Below are 25,679 nucleotides of genomic sequence, written 5' to 3' on the forward strand. Positions count from 1 at the left end.
TCAGGTTGTCTTGCAACGCGGAGATACTAAAAATTTCTGGCGGTTTATCATTGCTGACCAGAGCGAAATATTGTGTCACAGTATTTTGCAGGCGGACACCACCGCCACGCACGTGAAAGCGCGATTGAGGTGTTCACTGACCCAGGGAGCCAGTTATGCGCATCATCAAATCTTTCATCGTACGCCTGCTGCCTATGCTTCAGATCCGTGTTTCTGCCGCCGCATTGTCAGCGCCAACGCGTATTGCTCTCGTGCCGTGTTTCTGCCGCAACGTTGCCCACGCATGCAGCGCACATATCTCGGTCAATACCGCCACATGGCTCAAAGCGTGAATGTTCGAGAGTAGGATTAGGTGAACCTGTGGTGCATGCGTCCGTCCGTCCGTCAATCGGTCGGTCGGTCGGTCGGTCGGTCGGTCGGTCCGTCCGTCTGTCCGTGTGACGAGATAACGTGCAGAGGAGGAAGCACGCACCAGCAGTGCGCAGCCGACAGAATTGCTCCCGAGCGCTCCGCGCCGGTGCGGGAGACGCTATTGGCGTCTCCGACTGCCGTGCATGACCAGTTGCGTCGCTCTCGGACGGCGTCGCTGCTGTGACGCCGCTTTGTCCTCCACACACAAACATCAAGAGCCGTGCGCCTAAACAAAAGAATCGAAATGCGCCTCTCCTCAGTATACCTGCTTCCCCCCAATCAGCTGGCACTCATTCCTTCTGAGAATAGTATCCGCCACCGCTTGAATTCACTTCCCACGGCACGTGCTCATGTTCCTATATTAAGTTTCCTGAATGCATTTACTCCAGACGAGCTCCGTGGATCTTCACTTCGTTATCGGTGGCTTCTTCAGATCTTCGATGGAGCTGCTCTGTTACGCTTCGAATATTGTGGCAGGATAGCGCAATGTTGCGGTCGCCCTCGGAAGTGGTGAAAAGCATCGAAAACAGGAAGCATCGGTTCCTAGAAATGTGTTGCAGCACAAAGACTCGTATGGTTGATAGGCTGCTAAGGGTAATCTTTGCCGAACAGGACACTTGGAAGAAGTCAATCACCGTCTTTCTAAAATAAAAACTAAATATAATGGCCATCAATGAGGCATTTCTAGTAAGCAGTTCAGAAGATTTGGTAAATATTGCGAAAGCACGTGCTGACAAGAGTCCTCTCCGCTTATCGCGTTCTTAATTTTCGTATGCCTGCCTCAACTTGAATATCGCGCCCTTCTCACACCCACCCTGGAAAAAGATTCACATTACTCATTGCCTGATGACAACCTACTTGCTATAGCAAAACATTCAGCTGGGTTATTTGGTGTAGGGTCATTGTGCATAAAAGACGAGAGACCAGAGAAAGAAAGATAATGCAGGGTAGCGCTTGCCCTGTGTATTTCTCTGGTGCCTCGTCTTTCGCACTGTTTTAAAATGGGCTACCTGCTATAGTTGTAGACTCTATCCATTATTTCGGCGCAGTGGCATTTAACAATGAATGTAGCTTGTTGGTTATCACTCGTGTGTACCAATACCGTGTCCTTCATCTTGGTTTTGCGCTACCCCTCATGCAATCAACCACCGTTACCAACATGCCCAAGTTTCCACTTCGGTACACGTCTGTGCCATAAATTTGATGCTGGGTAGATGTCGTTATACAAAACAAATGAGGCCTACAACGCTGTGTAATTTTTTACCCACAACTCCTCTCTTCACGTCAACTGCAATTTCACATCTGCGCCCAGTGCCCTCTTTCTTTTCATATGTCTTCCTCAACCTGAATAGCACGCCCTTCTTGCATGGGCCCCCGCGCTCTGTTTGGATAACCGCGCCTGTGTTTTGCAGCCGGACGCAGAGATATTCTTCTGGTACCAGAGCCGCCGGAATAGGACGCTCAGCGGGATGAAATTCAGGCATAAACAAAAAGAAAAGTAACAAGGCTCCACTATTTGACGCCATGAATTGTAGCACAGCAATTTAAGGGCCAGTTTCGCGTCGTAATGACCCTTAGGCGCCGCATATTTCCACACTGACACCCTGGAAGCCCTTCCTAATGAGATCGCTCGCCTACCAGCCCGGGCACACCACTCTCTTACATTTCTGGAATAGTTCCAAGCAAGCCCATCAGACGCCTAAAAATACCTTCGCATTGTTCACACTCGCCGATCCTGAACACAGGGCAAAGCAAGGATAAGCTTCCTTGAAACAAAGGCCGCGGCTTTCGCGCACCTTCCTTCCTTTTTTACGACACGGGTAGGAAACGAAGGCTTGCGTGTTTATGGCGGATATCGGCTGATCCTCGAAGACGGCGTAATGAGATCCGCGCGCCAGTCCTTACTTCTGAGAGCGCCGCGCCGTGTGCATGGTGAAAGATTTACTCCGAAAACTAGTTTCTCGCTCGCGAAAGCCGATGGAACGTGTCGCTTTCCAAAGAGGCGTTTCCATGCGCCGCGCATGAAAGAGAGGTTGGGTGAAAAAGCGCGGCAACCGGAGGCTCCGCTTTCGCTGTCCGCGATAAATAACGGCTGCGCTGAGATCGAGTTTCCAATCTGGCGCTCGCCGGCGGTTGCCAATTTCCTGCGGCAGGATTACCATAATGCGGCCGGAACATTGCGCGTTGGGTTTCATAGAGAGAAAAACTAGGGGAATTAACCAGCAGCAGAGACCATTTGATTTATAAAAGCTAATTTCACATTCGTTTTATCGCAGTAACGTCGCATTGTAGTATGTCTTGCCCCGCACCACACTCTCTCGTGCGAAGGCTTCACTTCGCCAACTGCTTTATAAAATCCCCCTATCCTGTGGTCAGATATACATTGGGCAAACGGGACGTTGTATTAACACACGACTCGGAGAACATCTCAATTCATTAGAATCTAATCGCTCCACTAATCTAGTTGATCATTGCCGAGAGTGTCAATCATGTTTTCCGTCCTTGCATTTTACTGACATTTTGTACAAACACCCCGACCAGTTGACCAGGGAAATTATCGAGGCGTATAACATGACAAAGAAACCAAGATTATGTGTCAGCCAACCATCCTTGCTCCTGCGTGACTGTGAAGTTACATATCTGGACATCACATAGTAACACATGCGTTCTGATTTTGTGTTTTTTTTCGTTTTCTGTTTCCTTTTATAAGTGTGCTTCCTGTGATTAAACTTTAGTTGAGAGTCAGCGCTTGTTCCTGTGTATTCTTCGTCTAGTCCCCGTTTGTTCGCGCTGTTTTTTTGCATTATGTATCACCAACTCGCCCGCTTATCTATCCTGTTGCTCTTGCATCGTTCAAGTTTTTGCCCGTAACAGCGGGATGTCACGTCAGGTGGTGAGTAGAGCTTTTCGTGTAAGCACGCCACCAGAGTGAGACTCACAGGAAAAAAAATTGTGAGTGAGACTCGTTGCAAGAAGACTCATGGAAAAATCAGTTTTCACCTCGCCTTTGCCAGCACCTATAGCTTCTCGTTTACGAAGAAATCGTTATTCCGCACTTTGAGTACGCATCGTCATTTTGGGTCTTGAACAAACAGCGCGAACAAAGACGAGCACAAAAGACAAGAAGGCGAACGACACGGCGCTTTTGGGATCAAATTCCTACGATAAATATCTTTTATTGCTGCGCGTCCAGTCCAATGAAATATAACCTAAACCTATTACTCCTCACATCTCACCGAAACCTCGCGCGGTTACGCCTCTTTCATAAGGCTTTTTACCCCAAAAACTTACACAATGAATTGCTCATTTCGCCTTCATATGTATCATCGCTCAGAGCCCACATTCGGAAACTGAGCTTGATTCCATGCAATACTAAAGCCTTCTTCGATACATTCATACTCCGCGTATCGAAACGCTCAAAGCGCCTTCAGTCGCCTCTCGCACCACGATCAGTAAATTGTTGCTGTTTCAATACGCCGGACGCGTTGTTGAGCCTGCAAATGCTCTTCAATATTAGTAGAAATCTCCTTACTTATTTGCGGACTCTGAAACATGGTTCATTTCACCATGCTGTGTATTCCGAAATTTCACCGCAAATTTTTCGCCCGCATATTGCCGAGAATCTTTGTGCTCTTTGTTGTTTAGAAGCCAGCGCAAAAATACGGACGAGGGACTAATGAGAGGGCACAAAAAGGCGTTCACGAGCGCTTTTTTTTACTACCAACTGTCTAAAAAAAGCACATTCTCATGAATATACGTGTAGAGACGTGTAACTGACACAACGTTCGGACAGCTTTATGATATAATAAGACTCTAGAACGAGCCTAGCCTCATCATTACCGCTCTTGTCAAGAATCGTGGTCTTCTCCAATCTTGCCCTACACGTGCACGAAGCAAGGTGCCGCGCGAGATTCGCACTAGTATCATTATTTTCTGTTTCTGGCATGTTCCTGTTGCCGGTCATTAATACAGCGGCCAGTTTGGCCAACGTATGAAGCCCCACATGAGAGGCAAATGCAGTAAACCACACCTGTTGCACATTTAGCGTAGGTTTCTAGATGATGTCAGGACGGCGCGAAAACAGCAAGGACAAAAGAGTCACACGAACACGACAGGACATGCGCCTGTCCTATTGTGTTCGTGTGCCTCTTTTGTCCTGGTTGTTTTGGCGCCGTCCTGACGGCATCTGGAAGCTATGCACCAACTAGCCCAAACCGAAGCACTTCTTAACGTAGGCGATCCCATGTTTTTTGGTTGCAGCACCTGTCGGCACAACCAGCGATGCTAGGGCATAGCTTAGACATATTGTTGGGGGCCGAGAACAGCAAGAGCACATGGCGTCTGCCAGCCACTTTTATCAGTTTGTGAGCGAGTTGGTGTACATGAGGGACCACCACCTGCTGTGAAGAAGGGGATTCAGATCTTTTCTCGGTGCCTCTATGTTTCTGAATGAGGGTTACAGAGATAGCTTAAAGCGCTCGTCGATGTCTCTTTGCGTCCTCTTCTCACTCCCTCGTCCGTATTTTTTGCTCTGCCTTCTTCACAACATGCATCACCAACCAGCCCGGCAGCTTGCTTTCCTGAACGGCATTTGTAGTGTTTGTTCGTCATTTTTTGCAGGCGCTAAAAAAACGGACAAAGAAGGAACAGAAAGGAGGAGTGCTACTTCCAACAGTTTATGTCATGAAACCGCAAGTGCTTTATAAAGAGATCAAGGGCTACTACGACACGGCAGAAGACTGTATGTGCGCGATAAAAAGAGCAGCTGCCGAGAATGACAGAAATTAGCAAACATGTGCAAGGTTACGTTCATGCTCTGAGGAATGCGAGTCCTTTTTCTGACAATGAAATGGAAGGAGCGCTGTCACAAGTGCTTCCCAGTGATGCTATTTTCTGTGCTACGATAATCTCTCGGGTAAGTTGGTCACGACTACATCCGATAATATGACAATGATTAAACAATGGAGCACAGTTCCGGCACTTACGGCAGTGAATAGCTAGGCTGCTTCCGGACGAATTTCTAACATTATTGTTGTCTTGGCGTAGCTGATCGTTAAGACAACAGCCTGTTTGTCCAATATACTTTTTGCCACAAGATAGAGGGATGCAATAAACGACACAATAAATACAGTTCGCGTACGCAGTTTGGCGTTTGATGCCACATGTTTGTTCGACCGAGAGGTAGGGATTCGTCAGCTTGCAAAGCTTGCTGACCTTATGTAGGGTCGTAAGCACAACTCTCACGTCTGCTTTCTGCGCTATCTTTGTCAAGTTGTGGGAGACACTCTGCACGTAAGGAAGCACCGCAACCTTTTTCTTATCACCAGACTTCTGTGCGATATCTTTACGAGCGTATATATGTATAAACGAAATAGAGTGGGCACACGGTGGGAAAAGTAACAATCTTTATTCTAACGTTTCGACCAGGGTCTTGCCTTCGTCAGAGTATATGGTACAGGCGAAAGACACAGCTTTTATAAATACACGCACGTGGTGAGGGAAACATTCCGGTTGGCAGATAGCAGCGGCAAACATCTCAGTGTGAGTCGGCAATGAAAGAAAAAGTGTTAGTAAGCAGTCAAACATGATTAAGGAATCATGAAGGATCATTACAATCAGATCTTTGCGAAAGAATTGGTCGTGTGCTCAAATGCACCAGAAAAGGCGAAAAAAAGAAACACTAGATAGATGAAAACACAGATGAATACCATTGTTGTTTAAACAACGTCTCATGTGAAAAGCTATGGGGTATGGTGCTGAGATGTGATATCATTTCAGTGATAGAAGCAAACAGCGCAAAACAGTGGGGAAAAAATGATCAGCGTAAATGTAATATGGCATGATGCGGTTATGACGCAAGGCAAGTCAGCTTTCCAACATTTTCATTCAGACCGCAAGAGGCAGTATTGAACTTGTGTGTAAGAAATGATTCGCGAACTTCGCGTTCATGGTGGGTCTTGAAACCTGATTCCAGTAAAGTTACTTGAATTTTTTCAAAAGGGGGCTTAGTATCGTTCACGTATACGAAGGCCAGACCCCGACCGAAACGTCGTAAATAAATCTTTCTTTCCGTTCGTGTGCCCCTTTTCTGCATTATATATATATACACATATATATACATGTATATATGCGCTTCGCCTCATTGTATTGTAACCGTTATGGAGAGCGCGAAAGAGACGCAACAACGACAGAACGAAGCGAGGAAGAGACAACGCGCTCAAGAGACGCCAGAAGAGCGCGCCGCACGACTCGAGAAGCGTCGTAACGAAGATTAGGCTAAAAGAAGTCGTGCCACGTCCCGGTGTTCTTCAACTGCGGAAGAGTCCGCCTTGAATTCTCGAGAGCGTCGGAATGAGACGCTGTGCAGACGACGTGCCGAGGTAACGAAGCTTTCGCAATTCATCTAGGGTTAACCAGAGCTAAACCACAGCCATTTTTTAAGGTCGAGTCTAACTATTCGACAACTGAGAAGGAGTGCCTTGCCATCATCTGCGCTACGTTGAAATTCCGCCCCTACCTGTACGGATGACCGTTCAAGGTGGTCAGCGATCACCACGTGGTGTGCTGGCTTGCCAATTTGAAGGACCCCTCTGGCCGCCTCGGTCGATGGAGTCTGCGCCTCAAGGAGTTTGACGTCACCGTCGTTTACAAGTCCGGACGCAAGCACTCTGAAGCCGATTGCCTCTCACGAGCCCCTGTAGATACACCGCCGCCGGGCGACGATGAGGACCCCTTCCTGGGACCCATCAGTCCCAGCTGTTTTGCACAGCAGCAACGCTCTGACCCTGACCTAAAGCAACTCTTCGAGTACTTGGAAGGCAAGGTTTCTTCACCCCCTCGCCTCATTCGAGCGAGGACTGCCTTGCTTCTGTGTACATGATGATGTCCTCGTGAAGAAGAACTTTGCAGCGAACATAACAGCCTGCTTCCTTGTTGTACCTGCAAGACTCCGTCAAGAAATTGTATTGCTTTACACGACGAGCCGACAGCTGGACGTGCCGGGTTTTCTCGCACTTTCCGCCGCATTCAAGGCAAACGTTACTGACCTCGACTCGCTGCCGATGATGCGCATTATGTGAAATCCTGCCGGTATTGTCAGCTACAAAAAACCGCTCCCAACCGACCCGCAGGATTGCTGAACCCCACTGAACCGGCCTGACGACCCTTTGAAGAGATCGGCACGGACTTACGAATGCGAATGCGGTTCATTTCATGTCTTCAAAACATGAGGAGGTGAAAGGAAAAGCTGCTGAAGAGCAGCTTGACAAGCTACCACCCTCTTGTTTACAGAGGCAACAGCAGGTCATACAATATAAATATACAGATCAGCACACGCACACGCACGCGCGCGCGCGCGCACACACACACACACACACACACACACACACACACACACACACACACACACACACACACACACACACACACACACACACACACACACACACACACACACACACACACACACACACACACACACACACGCACGCACACACACACACACGCACGCACGCACACGCACACGCACGCACGCACACGCACTCCGCGCGCGCGCGGAGACGGACACGCGGAGACGTATCTTAACGTGTGATGCGAAGCCTCGTCTCTTTGAGCGCCCTAGCCCGTTTCTGGAAAGTTATAACTATCTTATTTAAGAGCGGGTTGCATTTTGTTGTGCCGCTCTAGGCCATCCTTCGCCCAGCAACTTAGACAGGCCCCGGCTTTCTGCATGCCGTGTCCAGCGAGCTTGGAGCTCGAGTTTTAAGCGTTTCTCCTCTGTGCGGGTTTGTTGCTGTATAGATGTTTTAAGCGTTATAAAAGTCCGGTTCCTCTTCTCGTGTCTCGTCGTCCTTCTATCGTCTGCCTCTCTGCTGTCAGTCTAACGCTAAATAACCTAGCACCTTGAAGGAATCTAGGTGTGAAGAGGGAGGAGCCTATAATCTTTACTCCAGTGAAAGAGAAAGCAAGCGAAGATGCCAGCAATTGAGGCCATTCGGGGAGCTCGCTCGGGAATGAGGGCGCACCCTCGAGAGTTTTGCTTCTGAAAGCGCAGTAGAGTGCCGCTCAGGCGGCAGTGTGCAACCCGCGCGCCCCTTTTTGGCTTGCGAAGCCTGCGCCTTCCGCGGACGAGGCGCAGCCACTCACGTCGGGTCACGTGGCGATGTGTCCGCGCCCGGACTAAACCGAACTTCTCTCCATCATGTGAATGGGACTTTAGAAGAAAGGTGGGAACATTTTTTCCCAATTTACTCTGGTCTCAAAGGATTAAACAAGCACTTGTAGATTTCACTTCCCCACTTCATCTCGAAATGAGGTGATCACAAGATGAAAGTTATTTAAATGTACTGTCGTATTGACGTTTTCCGCAATCCAGTTTTTCGGCGCATTTAAACTTACTAGAATAAGCTTCCCAAAGATACTGTACAATGTTTGTCAGCGCCGACCACTCCAACTAAGACCAACTTCTTCCCTTCGTCACCAACGCGTATAAAACTGCGGCGCAAGCCACCCACTGGATTCTCTCCCTTCCTTCTTCTGCACGGCCGCGAGCACTCCCTGCAGGATTGATACTGTTCTTCGCTACCTTCCCCTATATCGACTCATCTCTAAGCAAGAGGAACGCACGGGCCAAAATAATGTCAAAAATAAATGTGGGGTTAGTAAAAACCTGTACCTGCTAGGCAATGACAGGTTTAAACCATTCAAACATAAACATTCAAACAGTTAATGAGAATTTATGCCATATTCAGCTATATTGGAAAAGCCTTCGACAATGTTGCTCACAATCGTCTTATATTTAAACTTGGAAATCTTAACATAAACATAATGTCTTGAACTGGATTGCTAACTTTTTAACTAACAGACAGCAGTTTGTGTCTGCCAATGAATTTCGCTCCGCACTAACCCATATAAGGTCGGGTGTGCCTCAAGGTTCGGTGCTTGGGCCGACGTGCAACGTGCCCCGTGCGCACTGTGTTAACAGTTGTACGCTCTTGTCACAGGCACAAACCGCTTGGCTGCACTCAGCGCCCGCACCGGACCAAGCCAGCTCTCCACGCCGGACTTGAGCTTGTTACGCCGGATTTTCCGCAAGTTGTACCAGGAGGCGTGACCGTCAGCTGCGCAGAACTACTGCGCTGCCCTACGCCAGTGCCAGGAGCTACAAAAGGAGCCACATCAGCGCAGCTAGCCTCACTTGGCAGCAGCGACGTGCCCCGTGCGCACTGTGTTAACAGTTGTACGCTCTTGTCACAGGTTAGTGTTATCGCCGTTTCGATTCCTTGACTTATCTTCTGTATTGGGTGTCGTCGCTGCTGCCTGATTTTGGACTTGTGCCTGCAGTGCTTTATTATCTTGTTGCACCCGAAAGGCTGCTTGCTTTCAAATGTCTAAAGAGTTAAATAAGCTGAAGGAAGAAATGAGGGCTGAATTAGTTAAACTTAAAGACGAAGTAAAACTTGAACTGAAGGCCTTTCGAGAGGCTATGGAAAGAGATTTGCGAAACGAAATTCGTGAGCTAAAAACCGAGCAAAAAAGCTTGACCGAGAGCCTTGAGTTCGCGCATGGGACAATAGAGGACATCAAAAAACAACTGGATGATGAGGTTTCCAAAAACGTGCAACTATCAACTGATAATGAGGCGCTGTGTGCCAGATGCGCATCTCTCGAAAGTAAATTGCAAAATGCAGAAAGCAGGCTTACTCATGCTGAACAATATTCAAGGAAGTGTAACATTGAAATACAAGGAATAGCAGAGACTGAAGGCGAATCCCTGAGTGACATTCTCTCTAAAATTGGCAACACCATCTCAGAACCGATAGAAGAAGCTGACATTGAAGTCTGCCATCGCGTGCCGACGCGAACTGCTGGGAAGTCGCACATCCTCGTCCAATTCAAATCCCGCAGGAAGCGAGACATTGTCCTGACGAAGGCGAAAAAAACACGGCTTACAAGCAAAGACATCGGCCTAGACAAATCAGATGCAATATATGTTAATGAGCACCTCTGTCCCGCATTGAAGAAACTACTTGCAATGGCTGTGAAAAAAAAATATGAGTGTAACTGGAAATCGGTGTGGTCCTACAACGAGAAAATCTTTGCCAAGCAGGCAGATAACACGCCCACTGTGCATGTGACAGGTGAGGACGTTGTCGACAAGATTTTTTCTACTCAAGCGGGCAACACAGCTCGTGATGCCTATAACGTGTGATTGCCGACATCGTGCTCATCTGGCTATCTGCTTCGTGTTTTCAAGCATTGAAAGATGGATTATCAGGAGCTTACTCTGCCATCTGATGTGAATTTTGATTATTTATCATGCGAATCAGTTATGCATATCAATGCACGTTCAGTGAACCGTAAAGAAGATGACATTGTCCTTTTATTACAGCAATTTTGCTCTCAATTTTCTGTCCTAATGCTGTCGGAAACTTGGTATACAAACAGCAGCAAAATGTTGGAACTAGATGGTTACAATAACTTCTTTCTTAATCGTAAAAACAGCAGGGGTGGTGGCGTCGCAATTCTAGTTGCAAAGCACAAGAAGTGTGAAATTTTGCCGGAATTCAGTAAGACCACTGTGGATTATGAAATCTTAACGCTGAAAAATAAACAAGAAATAATTTCTGTCTTGTATCGTCCACCAACTGGGAATGTTGCACGCTTCTTAGAATTTTATGAAGACTTCTTGGAATTTATTTGTAAAAACAACCTTAGGCTCATCAGTGGTGGTGATTTTAACATAAACATGTTAGAGGAAAATAACTGTGTTCGTGACTTTAGCACAAAACTGGTTTCATCTGGTTTCATAAATGTGATTAAAACACCAACTCGAATTACATGTTCTACATCATCCATGCTAGATCTCATTGTTACGAATCTTGACACTAAAATTTACAATGCAGGCACAGTTGCCTGCGACGTTAGTGATCACTGTCCTACTTTCTTAACATATCGCACTGATTCACTGGACAGGAATGTGAAAAGGGAAACATTTTTTGTTCAGCGCATTACCGAAGGAAAGCTAATCTCGTTCAAGAATGAAATCATGAACCAAGATTGGTCTGCCGTGCTAAAAAATGTGGATGCGAATGACGCGTATAACGAATTCATAAATCGTTTTGTGTGCATCTATGCTAAACATTTCCCTTTGCAAACTATCGTGCCAACAAAAAAGATTAAGAAACCATGGGTCACTCGAGAACACTTACAAATGATCAAAAATAAAAATCGTCACTTTCATTCTTTCTTGCGTTCACGTTCAAAAGAAACTCTAAAGGAGTTTAAAATATTGCGGAATAAGTTAAACGCTGAGCTTCGGAGAGCCAAATCTTTATACTATGAGCAGTTATTTGCAGACTGCGCTCGACAACGCCCGGATGCTGCATGGAAAGCAATAAACACTGTTTTGGGTCGTAAAAGTAAAAGTTCCCTTCCGGATGTTTTAACACATGAAGGTGTTGAATTGAGCGGTAAAGCGCTTGCGGATTACCTTAACAATTATTTTGTGAGTATTGCAAATCCTTGTGACTATCCTCCAGATACAACTGGAATCTCCACTAGTACAATGAAAACAATATACCTTCAGCCTACTGATGAGCAGGAGATTTATTACACTTTCATGTTGCTCCGAAACAGTAAGGCGCTTGATATTGAAAACATTCAAATCATGCCGATAAAGTATGTATTGACCTTACTTACATCCGTACTTGCTTACATATTTAATTTAATACTGGATTCGGGCGTCTTTCCTGAAAAAATGAAATGTGCCAGGGTTTCTGTAATCTTCAAGGGCGGCGACCCAAACTTGGCAACAAACTATCGCCCAATTTCAGTCCTCCCTGTATTTTCTAAGGCACTAGAAAAAATCATTTTTGCTCGTATAACTAACTTTTTTAACAAAGAAAACATAATAACAAATGCACAGTTCGGTTTTAGGAAGGACAGATCGACGGAAACTGCTTTACTAACATTAAAAGAAAATATTTTACGAAACATAGAAAGTAATTTGTTCTCGTTGGCTGTTTTTATAGATTTCAGCAAGGCTTTTGACTGTCTGGACCATAACATTCTTCTATCCAAAATACAAGCTTACGGGATCCGCGGCACGTGTCTAGCTTTGCTGAAGTGCTACCTCAGCAACAGGTTTCAGAGAGTGTTTGTCAAAAACTGCAGCTCATCCCTTTTTCCGATAAAGAGTGGCGTACCCCAGGGAAGTGTGTTAGGTCCGCTGTTGTTCAATACATACGTTAATGACTTGGTGAATATTGATAACACAGTAAAACTAGTGATATATGCTGATGATAGTACTATTCTTATTTCTGGCCCAAATGCTGATGGTTTAATCATGCAATGTAATGAATTTTTAGCTAAGCTATCCACATGGTCCAAGTTAAACAGACTTCAAATCAATTGCACTAAAACTAAAGCTATTATATTCCGCGCTAAAAACAAATTAGTTGAAATAAATCACACTATAACCTATGAGCACCAAGAAATTGAAATCGTTGACAACTTAAAATATTAGGTGTACATTTTTCCTCACATCTAACCTGGGATGCTCACATTGATCACCTTCGTAAAAAACTTTCCTCGATTACAGGAGTTATATCGCGCTGTCGTACTGTACTTCCACCCAAGATAAAACTTCAAGTATATCATGCTTTGTTTAACTCTCATTTAAGATACTGCAGTCTAGTTTGGTGCACAACCACAAAAACCAATTTAAATAAACTCCTGGTTTTACAGAAAAAAATCATCCGTTACATAGCAAATATTGAGCCCATGGAAACTACAAAGGGTGCATTTGAATCATTCAATATCATAAGTGTAGACAAGTTGTATGAATTTCGCCTATTACAGTCAATCTACTTTTCCTCCCCTGAAGTTACTAACCTTCTAAAGTCCTTGGCATCCTTAGAGCGACGAAATATTAGCGTGCAAACAAGAAATGTTGATGCGTGGGCAGTTCCTCATTTTCGTACATTTTATAAATATCAGTCACTTACCCATAACCTCCCTACAATACTAAACAAATATAGACACACAGTGGGCTTGAACAAAAAACAATTACATTCCTGTTTTGTGCAGTTGTGATCCATTAATTTTTGTTTGTTGTTTCCACGTATGTGCTTTTCAGTTGTTTTATTTTGGTTTCAGTTCATTACTGGTAGATTTATGTGATTGACATCATTATTACCTGTCACAGTAACTGTTTTATTATTTCCCTATTACTGTCTACCTATGTACTATTCATCTATTATGTTTCTATTCTTTACGCTGCTGCCTTGTAATGGTCTCTTGGGCCTCGTCAAGCTTTTGTGTAGCTTTTAGCCCAAGAGACCATCCAGTTGTCTTCTGGAAAATAAAGATGTATGTATAAACATTAATGACACAAGCAGCAACCTCACTTTTGCAATTAGGCCGTTTGCGGACGACTGTGGTATTTACAGCAAGATTACTGACCGTCATGACACTAATGCTTTCTTGGGATGGTGTTGCGCAAACGAAAAGACGTACACAGGAAAAGTAGAAGATGACAGAATGAGCGCAGATTTGCGCTCTATCTGTCGTCTTCTACTTTTCCTGTGTACGTCTTGCCGTTTGCGCAACACCATCCCAAGAAAGCTATGCACCAACTCGCCCAGAAAGAAGTTCTACATTACATGACACTAATGCTTTGCAATCAGATCTTGACAAAATCGCTAATTGTTGCGAACAATGGAATATGAAAATCAACGTCTTGGAAACGACAGTTGTGTAATTTGCAACCGCTAGAGTCACTGAGCCCATCTTTTATTCTATAGGCAACGTACGTGGCCATTGAAAAAGTTCCTGCAATCAAATATCTAGGTGTCTACATTCTGATTTGATATGGCGCAAACCCATTGATTATAACAACTAAACTATCCAAAACCCTCGGTTTCATTAGGCGTAACTTGTACTTTGCAAATCACGTGATCAAACATTTAGCATACACAACTTTAGTCAGATCACAACTAGAATATGGGGGTTTGGTCTGGATCCCGCATCAAGCATATCTTGCCGAGAAACTCGAATCACTTCAGACTAAGGCACCTAGGTTTATCACAAGAAAATAAGCTCGCTACTCCAGAATCACAGATATTAAATCACCTCTAAATTTAAGCTCACTTGACAAGCGAAGACTCTGCTACTTCACTTTCACAAGCTTTACCACAATTTTTCGCCGTTCACAGAATCTCATATTAAACCAGCACATCGCATTTTTCCCCGATTAGACCATGCACTGCTTTAAAGTGCAACCCAAGATCGCTCACACAAAACTTATGCGAGATTCGCCATTGTTCCTTGCCATTTATCATTGGAATAAACTATCTTCAGAAATCGTTCCCGAAAATAATTACAACGTATTTGTTAACAAATTGAAGTGCTTACTCCATGCTGGTTCTTAATAGAATATTATCAGAATTGTATTCTTTTATACCTTGTATTGAGCATTGTATTGTGGTCCACGTGTGTGCGTGTTCTCGAACACTTCTTTTATCCTGTTATGTTCCCTGTTTATCGGAGCGCATGTTTGTTTACGCTTTTCTGATTTTATATTTCTTTCTCTATGTAATACGATCACGCTATTGGGTTTTTTTTTGTCAACCCATGTAATGTCTGTAAAGGGCCTTTGGGTATGTGAAAAAAAAATAAACGGGGCAGGAAGAGTGTGACCAGAAGAGAACAGTTTAGTAGGGAAAGCCACTTGCAAAACGAAAATGGGGCACGCTAACACCGTAACATGTTCTCAAACGCCTCAACAAGCAAAGAGGGATGAGATCCGTCACGCAAGCTGATTTATTCATGAAAGACAGATCTTAATGAAATTTAAAGCGCCAAAAAAGGGAGGTTTATGAAGCGCAAAAAGAAAGAAGTAATGAGCATGAAATGAAGCGCAGAAGAGGGGTAGCCGGGAACAGAGATATTGTCACCGATAAACGGTCGAAGAACTCAAAACCAGGTTTAATAAGACGTCCTGGGAATGCAAGACAGCAGGGAGCTCGAGCGAGGAAGAAGACAAAACCGCTAGCCCCTCGAGTGCGCAAGGCATGGCAAGTCCCATCTAAAATAGTTCGGCCGCGGTATGGCGCCACTGGATTGCTTAGTACTGTGGCATTATTCCCCCTCTCTGAAGGGCAACGACTCGGTGCCGCAACAATGAGAAGCAGGAAGGCAAGGGACGGCGAAAGTTCCGGCGGCTGGTGTAGACACGCCCAACGCGCTAGCGGGCGTGGTACGGCTTCATCCGTGCGACATGGAGGACTTCGGGGGTCGGCCGTCTAGAGGAGCGAACTGTTCCCTGGGGGAAAACTTCATAGTTTACCTCACTGACTTGGCGGAGTACCTCGTAGGGGCCAAAATATCGGCGCAGAAGGTTTTCGGAGCGCCCACGCATGCGGATTGGGCTCCAAACCCAGACTTGTTCGCCGGGCTGGTAACTAACAGCTAGGTGGCGGAGGTTATAGCGGCGCGCGTCGTGGGCTTGCTGGTGCCGGGTGCGCTGTCGGGCGAGTTGGCGGGCGGCCTCGGCGTGACGAACGAATTGGGCAGCACCCATAACAGATGAGGTACTACTAGTCGGAAGCAGCATGGCTTCCAGCATGGTTGTGGCTTCGCGACCATGCACTAAACGAAATTGAGTGAAGCGCGTCGTTTCTTGTAGAGCAGTGTTGTAAGCAAATGTGACGTAAGGGAATATGGCGTCCCAGTTGCGGTGGTCTGCGTCGACATACATGGAAATCATGTCGGCGATCGTTTTGTTGAGCCGTTCGGTTAGTCCGTTCGTTTGAGGGTGGTAAGCTGTTGTTTTGCGGTGACTTGTGCCGATAAGGTGCACAACCTCCTGCGTAAGGGCCGAGGTGAACGCCGTTCCCCTGTCAGTTACAACGATGATGGGTGCACTGTGATGAAGCACAAAGGGAGAGCTTTAGTTTCACAGTACCGGCTGAGGTAGTCAGGTGACCACAATGTAGCGGTTACCCAGCGAGGACTCCGGAAATGGGCCGAGTAAGTCCATGCCGACTTGATGGAAGGGGAGTTGCGGCGGATCAATTGGCTGCAGTAGTCCGGCTGGCTTAGTCGGCGGCGTCTTGCGACGTTGGCACTCGCGGCAAGTTCTGACGTAACGCTGGACAATTGCAGCAACCCTCGGCCAGTAGTACTTTTGGCGTATCCGCGCCAAAGTGCGGGAAAACCCCAGATGACCAGAAGATGGGTCATTGCACGCCTGCAGGACTTCGTCGCGCAAGGCCGCAGGTACGACGAGCAGATAGGCAGCTTCCGTCGGGTTGTAGTTTTTCTTATACAGAACGCCATCGCGCAAACAGAATGATGACAGTCCACGTGAGAAGACTCGCGGGGGCGACGCAGCGCTTCCTTCAAGATACTCAATGAGAGGCCGTAGTTCACTGTCATCCCTTTGGTGCTGAGTGAGGACGGACGTGGAGATGGCGCCGAGAAAAACAGAATCGTCGTCGGGATCAGCTCGGTTGTCCTCGATAGGAGCACGAGACTGACAGTCGGCATCACTGTGCTTCCTGCCGGACTTATACACGATGGTGACATCGAACCCTTGAAGGCGAAGGCTCCAGCGTGCAAGCCGTCCCGAGGGATCTTTGAGGTTCGCCAGCCAACAAAGCGAATGGTGATCACTGACGACTCTAAAAGGGCGGCCGTGTAAATACGGGCGAAATTTGGTCACTGCCCACGCAAATGGCATGCATTCTTTTTCAGTAGTGGAATAGTTCGCCTCCGAGCGCGACAAAGTGCGGCTTGCGTATGCGATGACGCGTTCGAGACCATCCAGTAACTGCACAAGGACCGCACCGAGGCCGATGTTGCTGGCGTCGGTGTGCAGTTCAGTGTCGGCTGACTCATCGAAGTGGCCAAGGATGGGCGTACTTTGGAGACGAGTGCGGAAATCTTCGAAGGCCTGTTGTTGCTCCTGGCCCCAGAGGAACGGTTCGACATCTTTCGTGAGGCGGGTGAGGGGCTCAGCGATCTGGGAGAAGTTCGGCACAAAACGCCGATAATAGGCGCAGAGACCCAGAAAGCGGCGCACACTGCGCTTATCGGTTGGCACGGGAAAAGCAGCGACGGCGGCTGTCTTATCGGGGTCAGGGCTGACTCCTTAGCGCTCACGATGTGGCCGAGAAACTTCAACTCCTGGAAAGCGAAGTGGAACTTTTCGGGCTTGAGGGAAAGACAGGTTGAACGAATTGCTGCGAACACAGCACGCAGGCGCCTTAAGTGCTTTTCGAACGTGGCGGAGAAGAGGACTACGTCATCTAGGTACACTAGGCAGGACTGCCATTTTAGATCGGCAAGCGCGGTGTCCATCATCCGCTGAAAGGTAGCAGGAGCCGTGCAAAGGCCGAAAGTAAGCACCCGGAATTCGTACAGACCATCCGGTGTAAAAAAGGCGGTCTTTTCCCGGTCGCGTTCGTCCACCTCGATTATTCAATAGCCACTGCGTAAATCTAGTGACGAGAAGTACGTGGCGTGGCTTAACCGGTCCAGGGAGTCATCAATGCTTGGCAGAGGATAAACATCTTTTTTGGTGACTTTGTTTAGACGCCTGTAATCAACACAGAACCGTAGGGTGCCATCTTTCTTCGCCACTAGAACAACAGGCGATGCCCACGAGCTCGTCGACGGTTGTATCACGTCGTCTTGGAGTATTTCTTGAACTTGTTGGCGAATGGCATCCCGTTCCTTCGAAGAGATCCGATAAGGCGGCTGGCATAACGGTCGCTTGTTTGCGTCAACTATAATGCGGTGCTTTATGAGCGGAGTCTGCCGAACCTTGCAGGTCGAGGCAAAACTGTCGCGGAAAGATTCAATATGCTCTCGAGGCATCGTTTCTGATTAGACGAGAGGTTCGGGTTCACGTCGGTTTTTATGGGAGTGGTCGGTGCCTCCACTGATGCCGGGATTTAGGACAGCGCGTGCTGTTCCGCGAATTCGCTAAGTTCTTCGAAATACGCTATAGCTATTCTGCCAGGCAAACACTGGGGTTCAGAACCAAAATTGGTCACTAAAAGTTCGGTTCGCCCACTGTTCAATTCAATAATTCCGCGAGCTACACAGACTTGCCGACCCAGGAGCAGTGAGATGTTGGTTTCAGCGATGCCACGAGTGCTGGGGCTGTTATCACACTCGACGGTAACAAACTTGCTGGCTCTGGACAGGATAAATACGTTAGAACCTTCCTCAAGCCCGTGGCTAACCGTCTGCTCATTACAGAAAAATCGGCGCCGGTATCCACGAGTGCGGTAATATCGTGGTTGTCGGCGGATACTAGTCGGTCGCAGCGCGTCGGTGAGGTCGTCGGGTCAGGTCGTCGTCGGTTGGAGCGTCGCAGCGAATCGTCGGGTGGAGGCTCTTGACTCGGTCCAGTAGCGGCAGCCCTACCCCTGGAGGACGCCGTCTTCAGTTTTCCCGACGTGGGGACGTGCCTCTGAAAAAGGATGACGGGCGGCCGGGCGAAGAGAATCGCCTTTGGAATGGCGATCGGGACTGACGTCGCTGCGAGGCCGAAGATTGCACGTTATGAGCGAAGTACTGTTCGATATCCCGTGGTCTTCCACCGTAGCGTGCTCGAGGTGCGTCAGGTGAAAACCCCCTTAAACCCATTCTGCAGTAGAGGCAGTGGCGGACGATGTGGCCGGGCTCCCCGCAGTGGTTACAGAGCGGCCAATTGTTTGGCGTACGCCAAACGCGCGCTTTGCTCACGGGTGGCCTGAACTCCTGCGGCACGGAGGGTACAGTTGCGACTGGCTCCTGCAGGTATGGCACAGGAGCTACGGGGGAAATGGCTCACATCGCTGGCCCGGGAATTCGTAGCGCCTCGCTGTACGTCATAACGGAGGGCGCCGGGTGTGGAGCTGGGGGTGGCTGCACAACTCTTCGGATTTCTTCGCGGACCACGTCCGTTACGGCAGCTACGCTGACCTCTGGAGCTTCAAAGCGAAGTTTCGCCAGTTCCTCGCGCACAAGGCTTCTTACAAGCTCCCGAAGCTTCTCGGCGGGCAGCGACGTAGGCATGTACTGGGAAGCGGCTGCTACAGTAGCCTGACGTCCGTAGTGGGCGCCCCGTTCCTGCAGAGAGCGCTCGATACCCATTGCCTCCTTGGTGAAGTCGGACACTGTTCGTGGCGGGTCACGGACCAGTCCGGCAAACAGCTGCTCTTTTACGCAACGCAGTAAGTGGCGTACCTTCTGGGCTTCGGGCATAACAGGGTCGGTCCGATTGAACAGTCGCGTCATGTCCTCTATGATTGGATTGGAAAACATTTAATTCGTCAGAAAAGGCAGAATGCAGACGATCCGTGCTAGGTGGCTATCAGTCCACGGCTGACAGCGACCTGGGTAGCCCATTCAATGACCCGGGTTTGAACTCCCAGGTCTGAGCTGACCAACACGGCCTCCCACTGCTCGAGAGTAGGAACCTGTATTAGAGATTTCGGGGGTGGCTCCTCTTTACAATTCCACAGTAGGTGATCATAAGTGGCTAAATCACCACATAATGTACATGCAGGGTCGCATTCACCGGGGTAGAATTTTGACAACAGGTAAGGCGTCATGAAGGATCGCGTCTGGAGTCGCCTCCAAGTGGTCTCCTGCTCCTTATTAAAGGCTTTGTCTGGAGGAGGGAATATCCTCCCTTCAAGTTTAAAATGATTAGTAATATTGTGAAAAGATGATAGGCCGTCCTTCGACCTTCGAGGACGAATGGCGGGACACTCCCGGAATGCTGAGTTGTCTGGCTAGCCGCGGTGGATGTCATGGCCCTTACCGGCGCTGTCAGTTGGCCGAACTCCGGTTGTAGGCCTCGCAGACGGCGGCTCGCCTTGTGGATGGGTGTTGAGTCCACGCGTAAAGAACAGGCGTCAAGAGTGTCCTCGTAGTCAGAGTACATGGGACGCTACCCAGCTGCTCCACCAAATGCGTCACCGATAAACGGTCGAAGCACTCAAAACCAGGTTTAATTAGACGTCCTTGGAGTGCAAGACAGCAGGGAGCTCGAGCGAGAATGAAGACAAAACCTCTAGCCCCTCGAGTGCGCAAGGCATGGCAAGTCCCATCTAAAACAGTTCGGCCGCGGTATGGCGCTTTTGGATTGCTTGGTACTGTGGCAACATTCATGAGTGATCTGAAGCGGATGCGAAAAAACTCACAAGGCAAAGCGCAAGACACAGAAACAGAAAAACAACCAGGCCCACCCTACGCCATGAAAAAAAAAATTAGCTGCGGTTTAACTACTGGTAAACCTGGTTAGAGAGCGAAACCTGTGCTGTATCGGGCAACTAGACGCGCCTTGGCGTCTGTAACGTTGAGTGCGCTCCGCACAGATGATAGGCAGCGCGCCCATCCTGCCACCCTGCCACGTAGAAGATTAATGGTTGATCGCGAGTGGTTAGTCACCTAATGAACGCTGCGACCTATTCTACCGCCCTCTACCGGCGAATCTAAACGTGAAAGGTCAAGTGGTGCGACACAACGGTCGACCACATATGTTAAGGCCGCTATAGCCGCACTTCACTTCTGGCTCACTTGAAGGTCAACGCACGGAGAAATCGGCTTCACCCAGTGTAGTGAAGCTTTCGCATCAAAATTCCGGGCAACGCCCAGACATCAGGTGCCCTGGCAAAGATGCCCCGTGCGTAAATTATTATTTCGCCACTGCACTTCCCAGTGCGCACGAACGACCGCGCGGAACGTAGCCCGCACTGTCGGGATCGAACGCACTGCGGTAAGCAAACGTGGCAAACGACTCGCGTGCGAGGCAACCAAATAGACTAATTCGTTACCCAGAACCCCGGGGTCTGCTGGGACATGAAAAAGTGAAATCGAGCGACCAGGGGAAATCTTCCCCAGGAGTCCGTTAATGTCCGCAACAGTCAGCGGTGGTGTGCAAGGGGAGCGCTGACAACAGAGATGAATAATCCGAGTGTATCCACACAGTGTCCGTAAGGCACGTTCGCACCACCTCCGCAAACGCCACAAGTTAAGCGCAATATGCACCAGAAGCGCCCCCCACAAGAAACCGGCTGAAAGAACGAATCCGGCCTCCGGCACCGAACGCGACGAACTCCCCGCTGGCAGCGGCAGAAGTGAACGCACTGTCCGTGTAAACGTGGAGCACAGGCGACAACGTCCAATGCAGCATCTACATCTAGGCGAACAGGTGCAAGTGTCACAACCTCTGCCGGATGTGTTGCAAGACAGTCTTCATATGGCGCAGACACCCCTGAAGCACAAAACCGTCGCTCGCCGAACGCAGTGCCGACATGCCTTACCAATAGAAAAAAAAATTGGATGCAACGATGGCGTAGAGGTAGAGCGTCCGCCTCGCGTGCAAGAGGACGGGGCTCGAATCCCGGTGCCGCGCAATTCTCTACCGGGCTTGAAATAAAAAACCGTGCCCGGGTCGACGGAATTGCAGAAGCAGGCCTTGGGTGCGGCCTGATCTCGGTGACCAGAACCGAAAACGCATTCACTCACCAGAACAGCATATGACCGCCCTGGTGTAGTACTTCGCCGTAATCTTCTATGAACAAACCAATTAACCCTCGGCCATCAGTCCCCAGCGGCTACTGACCACGGCAGGTGCTAAGAATCACTGGCTCCGGACAGGCCGCTATTGGAATCTGAACCACGCAACGTTTAACCTTAGAACTTTATCTAGTGAGGCTAGCACTAGCAGCGCTGTTCGAGGAACTAGCGGGCATTAAATGGGATGTCATAGGGCTTAGTTATGTCAGGAGGACAGGCGAGGCGTATACAGTAATAAAGGACGGGCACATACTGTGCTATCGCGGATTAGCGGATACACGAGAACTAGGTGAGGCATTCCTCATTAATCAGGATATAGCTGGCAACGTAGAGGAGCTGTATAGTATTAACGAAAGGGTGACAGCTATCGTAATTAGGCTGAATAGGAGGTACAATCTGAAAGTGGTGCAGGCCTACGCGCCGACATCCAGTCACGATGACCATACCGTTGAAAGCTTCCATGGAGACGTGAAATCAGCAACGAGCAAAGTAAAATGACAGTACACAGTACTGATTGGTCACTTCAATGCGAAGATGAGCAAGATGCAGGCCGGCAACCAGGCGGTAGGCGACTATGGGATAGGTTCTTGGTATAGCAGGGGAGAGATATTAGTAGAGCTCACAGATAGAAATAATTTACGGATCATGAATACCTTCTTCCGCAAACGAGAAAACAGCAAGTGGACCTGGAGGAGCCCCAATGGTGAGACTAAAAATGAAATCGACTTCATGCTATGCGCTAAACCTGGCTTCATTCAGGATGTGGCCGTCCTCGGAAAGGTGCGTTGTTCGACCACAGAATGGTAAGGTCTAGAATTAGCTTAGACTTGAAGAGGGAACGGAAGAAGCTAGTGAAGGGGAAGTCCACTAACGAGTTAGCGGTAAGAGGGAAAATAGAGGAATTCAGGATATCGCTGCTGGACAGATATTCAGCTTTTTCATTTTTCGCACATAATGCTGTCTGAGAAAGCAATGCAGATTCCTGAAATTTCGTCAAGATTCCTTTAGTAGTTTTGCAGTTACAGAGGTGTGCTTTATACAGTACGCTTAGTCATTCCCATAGCACAAGAGGCTACTTCGCTCCGCTTCTTTGCGACATGATTTTTTTCAAAATGTTTGATTTTTTCACAAGGTGAAACAACAGTCCTCCCAGGCTCTCATGAATCTTTTCTGGCTGCACTGGCACCGCTATCGCTTCTTTAATTTGAGAGCGAAATTTTCTCCTTTATCAAAGAGGCATGAGAAACGAGCGAGCCACAGTGTCTGCGAACCGCTAGTTGCTGCATGTCGAGACGTAGAAAATGACGAGTAACCCTTCTTACGAAAGCAAAAATGGTCGGCACGCTCGTCTCTGGCAACTTGGTACATTGTCGAGGCAAAATTTGCAAAATTCAGCTGTCGTGTTAATAGTAGCCACCACCACTTTCGGGCCGGATGCCAATCCAATAGCGGCTGACAGCTTGATCCGGAAATGCGACACCTGGCATGACAGTATTGTAAAAAGAAAAACAAACTTGGCAGCAAAAGTGCAGGTTTTCGTGCGCTGTAGCCGACCACCGCTTTTCAAAACAATTTGGCTCTGTGCTCTCATATTTGCTGCTCATAGTGACTCCACTATTGTGCTTACATTTTAGTAAAATACGTAACCTACGGAATTAAAATTAGAGCCAATTTCTCCTTGCTGTTTCTATTTCATTTCATTCTTTGGGTCGAGTGGACGCTTACTTCCCAAGCAAGTTTTGGCGAACGGTTACTGTAGCCCGAAATCTCTTCAGTGGTGCGTTAGAATGTCTTGACCGGTAAAAAAAGTTGCCAAAAAGACGAAATGGTCACTAAGCGTTGAAAGGACAGCCCCACTCGAGGCCGGAAAAGTCCTGCGCAAGCTACTCATGGGCAGGAGGTTAAGAGGAAGGCTGCCTGACTTCGCAGACCATAGGGCACCAGAGGTCAAAAAGCACACCCAAGCCCACCCTCAGAGGCGTCCATTAGAAGCGCTCGGCGAGCATGACACCGTAAGGCTGCTCGACAAGAGAAGGTGGACCGTCGCTCATGCATGGTCCGTACGGAAGACGGGAGTCAGCTTCGTCGCAACCGTTAGCATTTGCTCCGAACAAACGAAGAGCTCGACCCGTCACTGCAAACCATTCCTGACTATACGGAAGACGACTGTGCTTCTCCGCGCGGCACCACAGGAGTCCCCGGGAAACTGGAGCCCCACGTGTGACGATCAAGCCCGGCTGCCCACGCTCCTCAAGGGTACCCTGCGCCAGGGCCACATAGTCCCCCGGAAAGCACGAATCCCAAGCCGGACGACGCTGGGCTTCACCGGAGCACCCGGTTAAGGAAACAGCCCACCCGCCTCGCATATCGAAAGGACGTTCAGCAATCTGCTGTTGTGTTCTGCTCGTTTGTTTTTCTTTTTTAGAGAGAGAGAGAGAGATGTATCGGATCTGGCAACCAGGCTCTTCAAGATTGGCAACCATGCTGTGCAAGCCGGCCAGCTGGGTTGCTGATATAGGAGAGCAAGCGCCAAATAAGCGCCTATGTTGCTCTGCACCTCGAGCTGAGGGGTTGTTTGCGTGGCTTGCTACCTTGAATGACACAGTCTCCACAAAGGTGATCACGGCAATGGGGGTTTTCCCCAGTTTGCGCACCGACACCACGTTGGGGTCCTCGTTGTTTGTTTGTTTGTTTGTTTATTCATACTGTCAACCCAAATAAGGGCGTTTAAAGGAGTGGAAAAATAAAAAAAGGAAAGATAACAAGTGTCGCTCCAATTCAAACGAGAAACGACAATGCAAAATAGTGTTAATATCTATAAAAATGACATGCATTGAACAAAGGCAAAAATAAGCTCGTATTATGCACATCAGAAACAGAATTACATACTCAGACGCATTCATATCAGAGAAGATAAGAGCCTTTAAACCAGCAGTAAAAGCACTAACAAATGAAGATATGTCAATTGGATATTGTAGTTCGTTCTATTCTTTAATCGCTCTTGGAAAAAAGCTATATTTGAAGGTATCTTTCCGGGTAACTGGTGGCTGTATGTATAAACCGTGCTTGTGTCTGGAGCGTTGATCTGGTGAAATTACACAAAATTCAGGAAAATTAATTTTAGCCAATTTACGTCGGTTATTCGCACCGTGTGGGTCCCTTATTATTTTAGAATATTCAATAATTGGCTTTATTACCATCTTAGAGGCTATGGTTTTCACTTCAGGCGTTGCATTATAGTCTGCGCCTGAGTTCCCACATGACTTCATTTGCCTTGCTACATACTTCATTGATGTGCGTATTTCACCTAAAATCCGGAGTGAATATTAAGCCTACATATTTATATTCTGTAATGCATTTTAGTTCGTGTGGACCGATGCTGTAATTATAGCTCAGGGACACCTTCTTCCTTATTATAGTCATACAGACTGATGTGACTGGGTTAAGTGATATTTTCCATTCATTGCACCAGTTTGGAATTTTGTGTAAATTGTTTTTAAGGTCTATCTGGTCACTTAAATATTCAACCCTATTATATATGAGGCAGTCGTCTGAGAACATTATTATGAGAACGGTTATTTCAGAAGGCAAATAATTAATAAAAATAAGAAATAACCGAGGCTCTATAACACTGTCTTGAGGTACTCCACATAAAACAGGTTTAGACCTTGATTTAATTTTATTTA

At 47.7% G+C, this 25,679-nt stretch overlaps 1 protein-coding gene across 1 annotated transcript in view; it reads left to right on the forward strand.

Moving 5' to 3' along the window:
- The window catches only part of LOC144124420 (uncharacterized), a 662,500-nt gene that overhangs the window by 272,835 nt on the left and 363,986 nt on the right, over positions 1 to 25,679 (forward strand). Inside the window, exon 3 of the mRNA XM_077657051.1 lies at positions 9,414 to 9,666. The gene's annotated coding sequence lies outside the window, so the exon portion shown is untranslated. The remainder of the gene's footprint in view (positions 1 to 9,413; positions 9,667 to 25,679) is intronic.

This window comes from Amblyomma americanum, chromosome 3 (assembly GCF_052857255.1).
Source record: "Amblyomma americanum isolate KBUSLIRL-KWMA chromosome 3, ASM5285725v1, whole genome shotgun sequence".
In the NCBI taxonomy this organism is placed as follows: domain Eukaryota; kingdom Metazoa; phylum Arthropoda; class Arachnida; order Ixodida; family Ixodidae; genus Amblyomma; species Amblyomma americanum.